Below are 16340 nucleotides of genomic sequence, written 5' to 3' on the forward strand. Positions count from 1 at the left end.
TTCCTTAGACAACAGAAGACAGAAATTGACTTTCTCATAGTTCTAGAGGCTAGAAAACCACAGTCAAGGTGCCAGGAGATTCTGTTTCTGATGAGAGCTCTCTTCCGGGCTTGCAGATGGCTTCATACTTGCTGTGTCTTCACAGGGCCTTTCCATTGGGTGTTTGTGGAGAGAGAGCTCTGATGTTTCATCCTCTTCTTATGAGGACACCAGTCCTATCATATTAGGGTCCCACCTTTATGACCTCTTTTAACCTTAATTGTCTCCTTAAAGACCCCATCTTTAAGTACAGAACATTAGGATTTAGGGATTCAACATCGGGATAGAGGCAGGGGAAATGACATAATTTAGTCTGTTACACTATCTTCCAGGTACAGGTGGCTTCTCAATCTTCAGACCAAGGCTCAGCCTTCTTTATATTCTCTTCCTAGGTGAGTTTGTCCAAGACCATAGAATCAAATACCATCCTCACACTGATGATTCATTGTGGTTTATGTTCTAGATATAAAGGACGTAATTCTCATTCCTTTTGTTTTCTTCCATAATGGAGGATGTCCATTAGTACACTCCCATCTTCCCTATAAAGCTTTCTTGTTCCCCCCCAAAGGAAGGAGAGATTTTTTTAAAATGCTAATTTTGAGAAGAATTAACCAGGAATACTTAGGTCAATACTTTGCTCTCGCTCTCTCGCTCTCTTTCTATTTCTTTAGAAACCAAACAAAAGAGTGTATATTCTTTCTCTTCTGTAAGTTTCCAAACATGGAATCCACCCATGAGGGTAATTAATAGCACTGCCTGTGACAGGCTGAGGGGTCTGTCAACTTGTGGGGTTCACTATTAGCAAACAGTGCCCTCAGTCAAAAGCCATGGTTAGTAATATCAGTCTTGCCACTACTGAAAGTAATGTCAGTCATATCAGTGATAAAAACAGGTTCATCTCCATCTTATCTGTAGTTTTTTTATCACTTACATTTGTAACTGACTAGGGAAAGTCGCACTCAAAATAAATCTTATAAAAAAGTCTCATAAAATTGTTCACACACAATAAGTCTCATAAAACTGAGCCCAGAAATTTTTACTGAAACATGTCCAGACACTATGGACTTGGACATGGACATGTAATGAAAATACATACATATATTCTCAATGGCAAGACAGCTAGTTCTTCTTCCTTATTTGTTCACTCATTTCATCAACAATTATTTACCAAACATCTGCTCTATGTGCTTGACATATATAAATTATGGTGATCAAATAGAAAAACGTGCAGGTATTTAAGGAAATTTTTCTTATTAAGGGAAAATAAACAATAAATATAACAAGTAAACAAATTTCATGGTATGTTAGAAGGTGTTAAGTGTTAACAAAAAAAAGAAAAGAAAGGAATAGAGAGGAGAAGAGAGAAGCATGAAAGATTAAGATAGTGGGGGCCCCTGGGTGGCTCAGCGTGTTAAGCCACTGCCTTCAGCTCAGGTCATGATCTCAGGGTCCTGGGATCAAGCCCTACATCGGGTTCTGTGCTCAGCAGGGAGCCTGCTTCTCCCTTCCCCTCCACCTACTTCTCTGCCTACTTGTGATCTCTCCCTCTCCCTGTCAAATAAATAAATGAAATCTTAAAAAAAAAAAAAAAGATCAGGATAGTAGACATGGCGTTGTGATTTTTTTTAAGATTTCATTTATTTATTTGACAAAGAGAGAGAGAGATCACAAGTAGGCAGAGAGGCGGGCAAAGAGAGAGAGAGAGAGAGAGAGAAGCAGGCTCCCTGCCAAGCAGAGAGTCCTATGCGGGGCTCAATCCCAGGACCCTGGGTCATAACCTGAGCCGAAGGCAGAGGCTTTAACCCACTGAGCCACCCAAGTGCCCTGGGGTTGTAATTTTTAATAGGTTGATCAAACTAAGTCTCATTGAGTGGTTAAGGTGTGAGCAAACTCAGAAGGGGATAAGGAATTAGCCTTGTAAACATCTGTGGAAACTGTATTTAGATAGAATGGCCAGTGCAAAGGCACTGAGCATGAGTATGTCTGGCGAGCGGTAAAGACTGTCGGGGGCCTGTGTGGCTGAAGGAGAAGAAACAAAAGGGAGAAATATAGGAATTGTAGGTAGACACAAGCCCTGAAGCCAGAGCCTGTTGTACCTCGTAGACCACTGTAAGACCTTTAGTATTTAATAGCATCACTGGCTTCTGTGCTAAGAATGACTCACTGAAAGCAAGGACAGAATCTGGGACACCACTTAGGTGGCTTTTGCTAAGAGAGGATAGTGAGGCGGGTAACAGTGGAGGTGGCAAAAAATAGACTCTGACTATAGTTTGCAGGTAAAACCAGCAGGATCCCCTAACAACTGGATATGAGGTGCCAGAGAAAGAGAGAAGCCATAGGTGAAGTCAAAGCTGCTTTTGTTTTTGGTTTTATTTTTTAATTTTTGGTGTCCTATTTTATTTTCTCTTCTAGCTTTTTCACTATAATTCTTTGTATTAATTATCATTTTATTTGTTTCTTTAGGGATTATAATATGTATCCTTTGCTTACCATAGTATATTTAGAATTACAATTGTATCACTTAACCTGAAATATAAGAACATTTCAACAATATAATTTTATTTACATCCCATCCTTTGCACTACTGATATATTTTTCTTGTATCTATGTTATAAATTCCACAAGAAAATATTCTGTTTTTGCTTTAAGCCATTAGTTGTCCATTAAGGAAATTACAAGAAAAAATCAGATTGTCCTTTAAACTCACCTATGTATTTATATTACTTCCTAAACTCCTTATTCCTTCCTACAATACGATTTCCATCTGGTGCTATTTGCCTTCCACCTGAAGACTTCCTTCAGCATTCCTCATGGTACAGGTCTTTTGGCAACAAATTTTGCCAGCTTTTCTTTATCTCAGAATGTTTTCATTTTATCCTCATTTGTGAAGGTTGTCTTCAGTGAATATAGAATCTAAGTTGACAATATATCTTTTTTTTTTTTTCAGCACATTATAGATGTTGTTTTTATCACTGTTCCCCTGTATGTAAAGTCACTCTGGCTATTTTTATGATTTCAAAAGTTTTTGAAAACCTCTGCTTTGCAACAGTATATGATATGCATTGGTGTAGCTTTCTTTTTGTGTCCACCTTGGGGTTTGCTGAATGTCTTACATCCATAGGTTAATGTTTTTACCAAATTTGGGGGAAGTTTAGTCAAATTATTTCCTATATTTTTCTCTCTTTTGTTCTTCTTCTGGGACTCCTGTTACGTGTATATTGTAGTTCCTGATATTCCATAGTAATAGTGTGAAATAGGTCACCGGGGCTCTATTTCATTCTGTTGTTGTTGATGATAATCTTTTTTCCTCTCTCTCTACTACTCTATCACTTTATATTATGATCTCCTATAAATGCTTAAAATTTTTCCCACATATACATCACTTTTAACAATCTACCCCAGTAGTTAAGCATTCCCTAGTTTTCATATTGGTATGGAGAAAAGATTTCTAAGAAAATCACCTAGAAACTTTTATGGCTGCTTTTAGAAGAAGGTAATTATCTCTCTCTCTCTGCCAACAGTGGACTAAATTAAAGTCTACTGTGAGAATTTTGGCAAATATGTGAAACTTTGTTGCTATGGATTTGGAGGATGCTTCATATAGCAAATTGAAAGACATTTTTGTGTTGGGTATTCTGTCCAAAGTGTGGCTCAATTAGTTACAGAACTGCATTCAATGATATTTTACTTATTTTGCCAGGATTTGAGGTAAATAGTCATTAATTTGTAGTCTATCATTATAGTTATAAAAATTTCAAAACATTTTCAGTGGGCACATTCTGATAAATAAAACAACCGACATTCATTAAAAAGAAAAATATTTACTTCCTACGCTCTACCACCTCCTTTCATTCTCCCAAACTGCTTCTCATGAAAGGAGTTTTTGTTGCTAGTTGTTGTAGTGATCCAGGCTTGCTGCCTAATTCCCTTTGCTGTTTCTCACTTGATTCTCAATCACAGCACTGAACCATGGTGCTGAAAGACAAGTCCAAAGCTGCCATGTTTCTGATGCATTAGAGTCTGTACTTGGTCTAAATGGGGAGACTGCCTCTCTGAACATTATATATCAACAAGGCCCTAATAACATCATCCTGAATTTCACCTGATTTTAGCAAAGTGTTGATTTGTTGCTAAAATCACAAGAAAGGATTATAGATATGGCAATATCCAAGAGGTGAGAAATGAGAGCAGAAATCTTCTTCAGAGTATGGGAATCAGGTTGTTAGCTCACTGAGTGATTATTGCAAATCCAAAGTATGTGAGATTCAACAGAGAGCTGCTGAATCTATTAAAGAAGACAAGACATATGCAGATGGAAAAAAGACAATGGAAGCTATGTACAAAATCAAGGATAAAAAAACTTAACTGGAAAAAATAGATTAAAATTCTAGAAGAATTTGTTTTGTGATATTAAAATTATAATTGATGTTTTTAGCCTGTCTTCCAAATTATGAGTAATCTCTTTTATGACAGAAATAATATACTTATCAACAAGATTAAAAGAACTTGCGAACTAGTGTATTAGCAAGCATAAATTTGCATACTAGAAATCCATTAACAGGTGTCTATTGCATGTCTACTATGTGCCTGGTATGTGCTAGACACTGTGAGAAACAGGGGCAGAAGGCACAATCTCTGTACTCAGAGTTTACCCTTCTATGGGTGAAATAAAACTAGACATCCCAGAACAATGAAACATCTTGAGAGTCAAACTATTAGTCATAGGGATAGAAAACCCATTGGTTGATTACTTTCTCAATAAACATTATAACACTAAGTATCCATTATGGTTATAAAAAATACGATGGTTATAAAACAGTGGCAAAAGAATTGGTTCTGGTATTTCTGGAGCTCAGTCAGGTAGGTATAAATTGATGTTGACCAATTAACCATAATAGGTGCATGTAAGATCCACTTCTTCCCTTGATTCCAGAATAAAACTCTCTCTTAGTTTTTTTCCTTACCTCACTGATCACTCATTTTCAATTTCCTTTCCTAGATCTGGAGCCTCTTTTCTTTTTAAAAAATATATACTTCATTCCTGCTATGGGTTGCATTATGTCCCCCCAAATCCATGTTCAAGTTCTAATCCCCAGTACCTCAGAATGTGACATTATTTGGAAATAGGGTTGTTGTAGATGTAATTAGTGGAGATGAAGTCATGCTGGAAGAGGGTGGGGCCATAATCCAATATGGCTGATTCCTTATACAAAATAGAAATTTGGAGACAGACACATACATACACAGGGAGAATATGACATGAGCATGAAGTCGGCAATCAGGATGATGCACTACAAGCTGAGGAACACTGATGATTGCCAGCAGACACCAGAAGCTGGGAGGCATGGGATATATTCTTCTTTACAAGCCTCAGAGGAACCAACTTGGCTGACACCTGATCTTTGGATTTCCGGCCTCCAGAATTGTGAGACAATAAATTTCTGTTGTGTGAGGCACCCGTTTGTGATACTTTGTGCTTGCAGCCCTGACAAGCTAACACAGTCTCTAAGTAATCTGATAGTAATAGTTTTAAATGCCATCTCTATGTCAGCATCTCCCATATTTACACCTTTGCCCAAAACTTTTTTCCATCCTCCAGATTCATCTGTACAATTCCCTACAGAATTTTCTCCTTGGAGGTCTTAAAAACATCTCAAATTCAACAGGTCCAAAACTGAACTCTTAATCTCTCCCCACAAAACATATTCCCCTACAGCCTTCCTGTTAGGATATATTTCCATTCTCTTGGTTTTCAGGACACAAATTCTGGTGTTGCCTGCTATGGATTGAATTATTTCTTTCAGAAATTTGTATGTTGATGTCCTAACCCTCAGTGTGATAGCATTTGGGAGATCAAGCTTTTGGGAGGTGACTAGGTTTAGATGAGGTCATGAGGATGGCGCCCTCATGGTGGGATTAGTGCCTTTTTGAGAAAAGACAACAAAGGGCTTGCTTGTTCTCTCTTCCCACCATGTGAGGACACAGCAAGAAGACAGCTGTCTGCAAGCCACAGCCAACCATGCTGGCAAGCTGATATCAGACTTCTAGCTCCAGAACTGTGAGAAAATAGATCTCTGTTGTTGAAACCACCAATCTGTAATATTCCATAAAGGCAACCCAACTGAAGACATTATCCTTGACATATTCGATATTCAATCTTCTCAAAAGTCTTCTTGGTTCTACCTCTAAAATATTTCCAAAATCTATTCTTCTGCCCAGTGCCCCCATGGCTATATCCCTGAATGGAGCGATCATCTCTCTCCCCTGGATTCCTACAATAGCTCTCTAACATCATAGTCTCCTGCTTTTACCTTTAACCACCTTTGGTCCATTCAATCCTCAGTAATCTTTAAAATACAATTAACATAGTTTTAATCCTCTGCTCAAGGTCTGCAGTGGCTCCCCATTTTTCCCCCCATTGGAAATGTCAAAGCATTCACAATAGCCTAAGCCAGGTAGCCCAACACCCAAAGTTTTTTGCTCTGGCATATTTTCCAATACACTGATTGGACAACTGATTAAAATATTTCAGATTCTAGTTGTTTTGAGTTATAATTAATTACACAGATGGAATTGTGTGTGAGCCTGCATTTCTTCCCCTACAAAATGAAGAGGTTTTGATAATCTGTAGGAATCCTTTCAGCTCTAACACTTATAATTTTTTATTAGCAGGAGAATTCACTATGCTATGTATGGTGCCAACACGGTGTTGAAGGAATCCCAAATGAAGCAACTATTTGTAATTATAGAGTTGATCTAATCATTGCAGACAGCACACTAGGTAATTTAATCCCTGTAGTGAATTTTATTCAGTTTAGCTGTCTACATTCACACAAATTAGATAATTAGATAGCCTCAGCCACTATGCAAGAAGTTAGTATCTTTAGACAAGTGGCATGCTCTCGAGGGGCTGATACACATGTCAGGAGGAGCACACATTTGTAAAAATACACAGGTGTTTCTGCTTTTATGTCAAGGATGTACATGTTGGAGTGCACAGAGAGACAAAATGGTGAGAGAAACTTGATTCAGACCTTTTAAGATGTGAAATTTTTTTTAGAAGTCTATTAGCATTAAATTAAAAACAAGCTGATAAAATCCTTTTTAATTTGCAAAAAATACTTTTTCATTGATGTATTTGTTTTAAAATTTTATTTTATCAATTTAAAGACTGTTTTTAATATTTAAGCATTTCTTTATTTGTGAACTTGAACATTGTTGTCAAGAAAATGTATTCTTGGGGCGCCTGGGTGGCTCAGTGGGTTAAAACCTCTGCCTTCAGCTCAGGTCATGATCTCAGGATCCTGGGATAGAGGCCCGCATCGGGCTCTCTGCTCAGCGGGGAGCCTGCTTCCCTTCCTCTCTCTCTGCCAGCCTCTCTGCCTACTTGGGATCTCTGTCTGTCAAAGAAATAAATAAAATCTTAAAAGAAAAAAAAAAAAGGTATACTACTGCTTTTTGTTCCTGGAGCACATCAGGCACACACACCCAGCAGGACCTTCTTGTTGGTGGTCTTCTTAGCTTGGAACACTCTTCCTTCAGACTCATATATGGGCCTCTCCTTCAAGGCCTGATGGTTTTGCTCAAATGGTGCTTTCTGAGCCATATCTTCCTTTTAATCCACATTCATAATACTTATTTTCTTCCATTTTTGTACCCATAGCATGAAACACTGCATAACACACAATATAATTTTTACATTTTTTGTGTTCTTATTTTAGTTCTCCCTGCCCTAGAGTGTTAGTCCTGTAAGGTATAGACCTTTGTTATCATTTAAAGATTCCTCCCAAATACCTAGAATAGTGCCTGGAATTTAATCCGTGCTCAATAAATAACAGTTAGGTGAATGAATCTGACAATGTTCTTATGTATATAAATTCATATGACTAATAAAGTCTTTGAAAATAGCCAAGTACTAGAAACAAATAAATCAGTTTGTGATAGAATGATATTAAGATTGTAATAATATATACTAATAGCATACATATGTATTTAATTGTCCTCTTAATTCAGAATTCCTAATAACCTTCCAACTTCCAGTGTGGAATCTTGAATATTATTGCCTCCTGCAAAGAAAGGGCAAATATTTGACTTTTATAATAGATAGGCTTGCAAACTGTCTTGGAAAAAGAGATAATCTTTCTAAATTTCACTAGCATATTTAGCCAAGCATATTCAGACCACAAAGGAAGGCTAAGCCAAGAGTTTTAATGCCCTAAAGTAGAAGGAAAGAACCTTCTCCATGCTTGACAACAGTAATTATTTTAGATAAGGTAGGACACACTGAGAGCAACGACTACTCACTTATGAATCTAGAATAATAGCACGACAAAGAGCACCAACACAGAAGGTCACTGCATTGTTAAGAGGAGAGACAATAGAATGGGCAAAGAGAGGGTCCAGGTGGTCCTCCTGAAGTACACTCCATTTCTGTGTGCTACCTTTGATGTAATGAGAGGAGGTAGATCACCTGCTAGGACCACGGTGACCCTCACATTCAAGTAAATCATCCATGTTTTGCTAGCACCTGTTCCAATTCAGAGATGAAGTTCTCTGTGAAGATCTCTCATGTGTGTTGATGGATCATCTACTCCTGTCCTTTCCTCATGGCTCCCATACTGATGATCATGTCTTGCTAAGAATCTTGAGGAGACGAGATTATCACTGCCACTTCTGCCAGGAACCAGCAAGGGGAATTCCAAGGATACTTTTTCCTGATGTTCCCAAAGTGCCCAACCCTCAATCTCCTAAAGCCTCTTCACTGACCTAAGCCATTAGCACTCCATCATCCCCACCCTTCTTATAAACCTCAAATTACTGAAATGACTCAGAGTCATACCCAAATGATGGAAACTGAAGCAATCATAAGACTTGTAGTTAGCATTCATTCCCACATGTGCCAGGAGTGTGCTGGGATGACTAGAGTATTCATATATGCATGGCTTTAATCCAGAAAGGGAACAAGAAGGAGTGAGTTTTGAGACAAATTCTTAAGGAAGATCAGGAGGCAAGAAGAAGTTTGAGCACTCCAGCCAACGGTAATAAAACAGTGCAAGCCAGGGACCAGTTAGCTGAGATGTATAAAACCACACATTTGTTTTTCTGAAGTAGAAACTCCATGTCAGGGACATGAGACATGGAGCTATTACACAGTAAAACCTGAAGGCAGCTGTGAAGAAACTGTGGGATATAACTTCCTTAAGAGCAAATCTCCCTACCTCAAAAGAAGGTATTTCACACTTCAGAAGCAAAATTACATCCAGTATTACCCCTCAGCTGAAATTATATATAGAAGCATGTTTATTTTTTTCAATGTACCCCTTAGAGTATTATTAAAACTACCGTCATAATGAAACCACTTGACAACTGTAGCTACATTTGTAATGCTTGAGTAGGGCTTAGCTGAGGTACCATGACACCAAAAAACACAACAAATCATTTGGATGGACAAGGACTGTCCTCTATACTTAGCAACACTGTGTCTGCATATATCACGGATGGAAAGGCTTCCTGAGACAAGCTTTGAATAACAAGAAATTTGATTCTCCTTTGCTAAAATCTCTGGTAAAGAGGCTGAGTTTGACTGTAAGTTTACGATAGCCAGTATATGAGGACTAAAATATTGGAGATGTGTGTGCGCATAGAATTTATCATATAAATACTATTTTTTATAAATATTATATTTTATATTGTACAAAATACAGATTATACTTATAATATAAATATAGAATTACACAGAGACTGCATATATGCACATATTTATGGGATGAGAACTCACTTTTGTTCAAGAACATATCTTGGACAACAGCAACCTCATTGACTTTGGATCAAAGAATATTTACTTAAAAATCTATATATTATCTGTGTTTCATGAGGTGCAGGCTTGAAACACTATCTCAGACTGACAGGGAGAGATAATCTGTCTTCCCTTAGAGCAGCAAGGCAGAAGACAAAGGGTGGAACTTGGACCCGACACATGTCTAGATCACTGTGCAGCCCAAAATTCATAGGGCTTGACAAGAGGCAGCATGTTCTAGGCACTGTGAGTACTTTACTGCCAAGAGAAGGTCATAAGTTTCCAGTAAGTATGCACTTTTCCTCCTACAAAATCCAAGGCAGAAATGCTCATGGTTTGCCTTCAGTAATGGAGGTTTATTCCAGGATGTAAAAATATTAAGCTACAAGAAATTTACCCTACCAACCTAATAACAATTCTGAGATTCAGATGTCCAGGACATCCAGGAAGCCCATAGAAACCCAGAAAACATGTTCAGCTTCTGGTAGAGGACATCCTGAATAGTGAGACACTCTCAGAAGTTCTACATCTCAAAATAAAAGTGCAATTAAGCTGATTTGCCATCATTCCCCCAAGTGCACCCATAGGCCCTTGGGCCCTGAACATCCTCACGTGCACCCTTCCATTTACCTCATGCTGCCTCTCTAACTCAATGTTCTCTGGCTAGCACACTAGAACTGCTTTCACTTAAAAAACCATACTTTAGGGCTCAAGAGTACCCTGAAGGAAAGAACAGTCTCCGGCCACTTCTCTTTTCAAAGGCAGTTGTATATAAACAAGTCTTTGAGGCTATGACATCTCCACAGTCTGCAATACCAGAGCACACGGTCTGAGGGGCCAGGAAGAGCCCATGCGTGTGTTCAAGCACCAGCAGGTCAGGCAGGCAGATGCCTGCGATGGGTGACCTCCTCAGGCAAGGAAACTGAAAGGAACAAGTATCACCTATCAGAAACTGAACCAGAAACCTAGTCCTGGAGAATCAGAATGTCAAAGCAGAGGTCCTCAGTGGAGCCCAGAGCTGGGTCAGTTTGTCAGCAATGTCTTGGGTAGGGTCCAGTTAAATCTTCAGGCAGAAAGGATGCATGGACTTAGCTGAAGGGCTGGGGTGATACTAGTGAAGGAAAAGATAAAGTTAAAAGACCAATGGAGAAACAATAAAACACGTGAGAGACTAAATAACATTATAGGCAATAAACCATGAGTCATGGCACCTAGGTGGCACTCTGGGTGCTGCCAAGGCTGTCATGCTAGGAACCGCCTTCACAGGGGAGAAGATGCTTCAGCTCCCTCATGCACGAATAGGCACTCATCAGGCAGTGAGGGGAAAAGTCAATGTGAGTCCAGCATAAGGGGAGGGTGTAGGGATCAACTTCATACTAAAAAAAAAATAAAAGATGAAAGTAACCACGCCACGGGAATAGACTTCCGTAAAGTTTGCCGCAGCCATAGGAGGCCCGGATGAGAAGCTTTCGCTCGTGCCCACATATTGCATATTCAGAAAGAATATCCAGAAGAAATCTCACGAACATGTTATATTCTTCACACTGAACTTAAAACACAAAAAATACAAGACTCTCCAGATGTAGTCTGCGTTAAGGCTGCCTTAATGAGGCAGGACATAGTCTGTCAACTGGTTCTGAAATGAAGGCCTCCCCACCAGCCAAGCATGTCAGGAAAACACTGCGTTAGATGTCTCAGTTCATCAATCTAATAAACGAGTTCTCAAATGTCATTTTCCCTCCATATGAGCAAACATTTTTCTATTATTTAGTAATGCTGTTTTAATTGGATTAACTCTCAGCGCACCAGCACGGTTCCATCTGTGAGAACCGCTTATGTCACTGAACAGAGAGAAGGAAGCTGCCAGAGGAAGAGGATGACCATTCAGAGTGACATGTGGTACATCCTTGTCAAGACAGAAAATACCATGTGAAACTCATGTGTCTCAATTAAAACTCATACATCAGCTGAGGCTATGCCTTTTAGTTTATGAAGAGAAACATTAGCCATCTTGAATATCCTTTAAAGCAAAATAAGTATTTTGATTAAGTGCTATGAACAGGGGATACTCTCCTGGTCTATTGGTCATATGGAACAAGTGTAATGGAGTCACCGACTGCATCTGAGAAAAGAACACAAGTGGTATCAGTAGGTTTTTAACCTGGGTGAAATCTCTAGCATCCCTACAAATCAGCACAGGGTAGCAGAATATGCCACCCCCCCAAATATGCTATTTTGGCATATTGCTTATCTTCAGCTGGAAAACTTTGAGAAAAAAATAGATATAAGAAAAGCTCGCTGCCTGAAAGTGGGACATAAATTTGGAAAAATATTCTTCCTCGCCTTCTCTTGCAAGAGGAGAGAAGTCAATCAGTGGAGAGAACTCTCCACCCTGATTGACCTAAGTGAATCTATGTAACAAACTTTGCTAAAACCAGCCTTTATTTACCATTAGTTTCCCCATATATTTCCTTCCTCAAATTCGCTGAACCTGAAAGTTCTAAGTCCTTTTCCTTGCTTCTCACTGCTCTATAAAATTACTGTTCTTCATTAAAATGCTACATAAGCCCGAGTTATGACCAGCCCTTTGAGTTACTGATCACAGAGCACTTCCACGTGTATTCATGATGTATGTGTTACTAAACTTCTGCTTGCTTTTCTCTTGTTAATCTGTTTGCTCTTTTGGTTTTGGTTTTGGTTTTTTTCTTTTCCCAGTCTAATTTCTGGGCAATGGCCCATGAAGCTAAGTTGGTAGTGGGAAAATAAGTTTATTCCTCCCCCAAGAAAAACTCTTCTTGGGCAGCAAAAATCCTGGATGAATACTTAAAATAGTAATGTGTTTAATTATTTAAATATTTTGCTAGTTTCGAAGTGGTTATTAGGAATTAAGTTTTGATGGTAAAATAAAAAATATTTATGGAAAGAAATTTTGCCAAGCCCTAAAATGTTGTATTAACTTTTTAAACAATATTAAACTAACTGTTTTACATAATTTTCCTTTGTAAGTGTCTGAAACAAGTTTTCCCAGCACTTGGTGACTAATGTATATATAAGCTTAATATACACATGGTCTTCACGTATATAAGCATCAAGTGTGGTGATCCTTGCGAAATGTGGGTCACTCCATTCAGAATCTACAACTGGACGGCAGATTGCTGACTCCTCACATAGAGGCATGGCTACCTAATCACTCAATGTATATGATTAAATATAAAAGGTCAAACTGAATAGAATTCACTTCAGGGACAACATCATCTCGTTTGGCTTTCTGTCTTGTCAGATTTACTGTATTATCATAAAATATCAATTTTAATTTGTGTCAGGTCCACATAGCATATGGCATATTTCCTTGTTCTGAAAGAATTATAAAATTTTTGAGCTAGAGGAACCTTAGAGATTAACCCCTTATTTAACATATGAAGAGACAGAGGACTTAAGATGGAACCAATTCAATCAGTGTAGCTAAATCAGAAGCAAAACACTTTTTGGAATTGAATCATCTCAACTGAATTTTTTAAAACTAGTATAGTAAAGTAGCATGCCAGGCCACCTGGATTCTAATCTTGAAACTATTGCTAGTAAACTGTGGGGATTGGGGCTAGATTCTTCAAAACAAGATGGCATATATGGGTGAAGAAATTGATCCTTTAGGCCCTAGCATGCCTGAAAGGAGCTGTACCCTTGAGTGTGTCACCACCAAACATGAAGACTTATCTAAGAGTTCCACACAAATGCTCTCATCTTCTATTAGTGCAGTTATATGAAGGTACTGGGAAGAACTTGATCTTTAGTACTTTAGGCAATTAAATCTAACCTGGCAATACCTCAGACACCTCCTATGTAAAGTTATGAGCTTGGACCATATTACATGCACAAATACTTACCAACCAGTTCTTTCATTTATCACATTATCCTAGAACCTTGCAAGGATACAGCTGTAAGGCACAGCAGAATTACATCAGTCAGAATAGTCCAGGCTATGCTATAATCTCAGGGACCTAACCCAACTCAAACCAAGGTAAGTAGAGGTACCCTCCTCCATTTTATTGTTATGCCTTCCATAATATGTGTCATCTGGGATTATGACAGTGGAGAAAAGGAAAATGCAGGAGACATAACAACTCTTAACTGCTTTACCCAGAAGTGATACACTTAATTCTGCCCTCATTTCATTGGCTCGAATTAATTGCAGATTCTTATCCTAATTGCTAGACTGTTAGAAAAATAGGAAATCATATAGATACTTGGTGACCACTAAATCCTCTGCTTTATTCATGAATAAAAAGATATATAAATAAATTTTATTTTATACCATCTTTATTCTAAGATTCCACGCTTCCATGTTTTCTTATATAGCTCTTAATGGGCATATTTGTTGGCCAAATGAACCCTGGTTAAGTCGCAAATACACGGCAGCTGAGGGGACACCTAACATTAAAAACCCAGTCTTTTTACTCAGATGAAATATGACACTAGTAATAATAATGGCTCACATCACTAAAGCTCTTTTTAAAAATGATTTCATACATATGAAAATAACACCCATCTTGTATGAATGATTATGCAAAAATTAAATTTTCAAACATATTTAAGACACTTAGCATGGTACCTACACAGAAGAGCTAAATTAAGTATTAGATATTATTGTCACTGTGACATCATTATTGTTTTGTTAGTTCTCATTTGCTTTTCTACAAGCCATGTTTAGCCTTACTGAGGGAAGACAGATTCAAAAGGCTAAGTCATTTGCCAAAAATATGCAGTTTCAAGTATGAGAGTCTAACCACTTAAGCACCAAGTCCAGTCACCTGGGCACTTTTTAACAGGAAGAAGTAAAACAATTGTTCTTTTGCAGCCCCAGTTTACCTTTAATTTCTGGACCATCTTCTAGTTGCACAAGACAGTGAGTTAAGTAGGAGATAGTTTGAGCCCCTTTCCTATTCTAAAATTTTAGAAATACCCAATTATTTTATAACTATAAGACTAACAGCACAAAAATTTAAATAACTTTAAATGTAGAAGGATAACTGTGATTTGGAAAGGTCACAATTCTTATGCTATCCCCTGCCTAGCCTGATGTCTCTAAAAGTCCCTCTCAATCCTAAAATTTGATGATTTGGCATTAATCAGGGGCACCAGAGAAATCTCCTCTTTGCTTCTAGTACTGTTTATGCAACTCTCACACTCACTGTGAATAAAAGTGTTTGCATAAGCTCTGGTAATGAAAGATATTTGCTACCTTTTTAATGGGACAACTATGCAGGATTCAAGCACTGCCACCTCTTTTCAACTTTCAAGACCTATTAAATTCAACCTTTAAACATAAGTAAATTTCTTAAACTTATCTTTTATCCCTTCAGTGTTGATCAGTACTTCTCATCTAGATCTTTCTAGTTTAATAGTCACTAGCAGTCCACTATCATTTTATATATTGGAAGACAAAGTTAGACCAATAAAAGATTAATGTTCTTTTTTTCTTCTTTATTTAAGAATGGTCTTGTATGTCTTTGGGATCAAGATACCAGAAGACCAGAGAGTAAAAGTCCTCCTCACCATCCTCCATCCTTAAGAAACAGAATTGGCCGAGACAGTTAAATGTAGGAACCAAATGAATTTTCAATAAATTTCCATATGAACAGCAATCTTAGCAGTCAGTTCTTGGTGATTTTGTAGTTCAGTCAGTCCAAAACATTGAATTGTCTCTTTATTTTTTCACAGGTGCTTTTAATACATAGGAAGATTTTAGAGAATATGGAGGAGCCAAACTCCTTCCTGTGTATCCTATGGCACAAAGAAAAATGCATGTAATGACATCCTATTCAATCTTTGCATCAGTGACTAAGGTGATTATGTAGAAGGTATATCCATTCTATAGGTGATACCAAGTGGGGAAAGTTAGTTTTTTTAAGATTGATTGATTGATTGATTGATTGATTTAAGAGAGAGCACAAGCAGGGAGAGAAGGAGAGGGAGAAACAGACTCCCCACTGAGCAGGAGACAAAGGGGCAGTGTGTGGGCGGGGAGGTGCTCAATCCTAGGACCCCAAAATCATTACCTGAGCCAAAGGCAAACAATTAACCCACGAAGCCACCCAGGCACCTTGGGAATGTTAGTTTTTATGATGAAAGACAGAATCAAATTCAGAATTATTTCAATAGGTTGGAACAGCATACAAACACCAACAAGAAGAAAGGTAAAAGATACCCATTATTTGTTTATTCATCTACTAGATATTTGTAGAGCATACTTACATATTATGTTCTCTGGGTCAGGAGTAGGGCAATAATAAAAAGACATATTTCCAATCTCAAGAAATTATAATCATGGGGTATTTGTACCACATCTCCAATATTATAGATAAAGAAAGTTTGTATGATTTGTCCAACCTAAGATGGCAAGTCAGTGAAAGTGCCTAAACCAGATCTAACATCAGGAGAAATTTCCCATCATGCCACATAACTAGGTAAGAAAAGACAGGTATAAAAGAAGTACTCTAAAAAGAAC

Source organism: Lutra lutra, chromosome 1, assembly GCF_902655055.1.
Source record: "Lutra lutra chromosome 1, mLutLut1.2, whole genome shotgun sequence".
In the NCBI taxonomy this organism is placed as follows: Eukaryota; Metazoa; Chordata; class Mammalia; order Carnivora; family Mustelidae; genus Lutra; species Lutra lutra.